Source organism: Panicum hallii, chromosome 8, assembly GCF_002211085.1.
Source record: "Panicum hallii strain FIL2 chromosome 8, PHallii_v3.1, whole genome shotgun sequence".
Taxonomy (NCBI): domain Eukaryota; kingdom Viridiplantae; phylum Streptophyta; class Magnoliopsida; order Poales; family Poaceae; genus Panicum; species Panicum hallii.
The window spans coordinates 16589039-16590950 of record NC_038049.1 but is presented as its reverse complement, the minus strand read 5'-3'; the positions used below and the strand labels follow the sequence as shown (position 1 = coordinate 16590950).

The following is a 1912-nucleotide window of genomic DNA, read 5'->3' as shown; positions in this document are numbered from 1 at the left end:
CCTCCTAAACAGATTGCCTCCTCGACTGAAGCTGGCGCTGATCTGGTATCCAATCCAGAATATGATCGGTGGTTCCATCAAGATCAACAAGTGCTAAGTGGACTTCTTTCCTCCATGTCTGAGGAAATTCTTCGGGATGTACTTGATGCTGGCACGTCCAGGGAAGTCTGGAACATCTTGCAACGTATGTTTGGATTTGCAACTCGGGCTCATGTTGTACAGATCCGTACTGATCTTGCCACCGCCAAAAAGGGCGATCTATCGGCTGCTGATTATTTTCGTCGCATCAAGGGCTACGCTTCTGAACTCGCTGCTGCCAATTCACCTCTTTCTGATGACGAGGTGATCGTATATCTCCTTGCTGGACTCGGTCCAAATTATGATTCGTTTGTCACTTCTATGACGATGAAAGATGCTCTTACCCTTGATGATGTGTATGCCCACCTGATGACATTTGAAGCCCGTCAACTCAAGCACCACTCCGATCAATAGCTGAATGTAGCATCATCGGCACACTTTGCAGGTCGCAATTTCCGTGGTAGTGGCCGTGGCCGTGGCCGTGCCAGAGGACGTTTTACTCCTTCAAGGGGTGATGCATCTTCAAGATTTGCTGGTGATCGTCGCACCTCCTCATAGCGCCCGTCTTGCCAAATATGTGGCAAGGAAGGCCATACTGCCATTCGTTGTTGGCATCGGATGGATGAAGCTTATCATGAAGACCCCTCTGCTTCGGCAATGGTTGCTATGTCCTCTTACAAGATTGATCCGAACTGGTACTCTTGACACAGGAGCTACTGATCATATTCCTAGCGACCTTGATCGACTAGCTGTTCATGAACAGTACAATGGTGGTGATAAAGTTCACGTGGGCAACGGCACAGGTTTGCGTATTTTGCATACTGGTCATGCTTCTCTTAGAACTGCTTCTCATTCACTTGCATTGCGTAATATTTTGCACGTACCTGAAATTTCCAAAAATCTACTTTCTATTCACAAACTTGCTCATGACAATGACGTCTTGTTTGAATATCACCCTTGGCATTTTTCCATTAAGGATCGGCAGACGGGGACAAGTCTTCTGGATGGGCGATGTGAGGCTGGCCTTTACCCACTCAAATCCTCCGATGTTGCTACTCTTATTCAAGCATTGCTCAGCAAGTCTACCAGCCGTGTTCAATGGCATGCACGACTTGGACATCCCTCTTTCCAAACTGTTCAATCGATTTTGCGTCTGAATAATATTTCATTTACTAGCGAGTCCTCATTACCTATCTGTAGTGCATGCCAAGTAGCTAAAAGTCATCAACTACCCTATGTTACTTCCGTACATCAATCTTCAGCACCCCTACAAATGATCTTCTCTGATGTTTGGGGTCCGGCACCACAATCTGTGGGCGGTTTTAAATATTATATCAGTTTCATTGATGATTTTAGCAAGTTTTGTTGGGTATAATTGATGCATGATCGCACTGAAGTCCCTCGCATTTTTTGTGAATTTCAGCTTCATGTTGAGCACCTTTTAGATGCTAAGATTAAATGCGTTCAATCTAATTGGGGTGGTGAGTACCAGAAAATGCATAACACCTTTTTCCGATCTCTTGGCATTGCTCACCGTGTCTCATGCCCACATGCACATCAGCAGAACGGTTCTGCTGAACGAAAACATCGCCATATTGTAGAAAATGGTCTTGCCCTCCTAGCTCACGCCCACATGCCTCTAAAGTTCTGGAGTGAAGCATTTCTTACAGCTGCCTATCTCATTAATCATCTTCCCACTCGTGTTATAGATAACACCTGTCCGCTAGAACGACTGTTTCACCAATCACCCGATTACTCCATGCTCTGAGTGTTTGGATGTGCATGTTGGCCTCACCTCCGTCCTTACCGGAAACAAAAGCTCTCTTTCCATTCA

The 1912-nt window shown here is 45.8% G+C and overlaps 1 non-coding gene across 1 annotated transcript; it reads left to right on the top strand.

Moving 5' to 3' along the window:
* Window positions 1-324: 324 nt before the first annotated feature.
* Window positions 325-461, top strand: LOC112872484. The gene has a single exon (XR_003224679.1). It is a non-coding gene; the product is annotated as a small nucleolar RNA Z247 (small nucleolar RNA).
* Window positions 462-1912: the final 1451 nt, after the last annotated feature.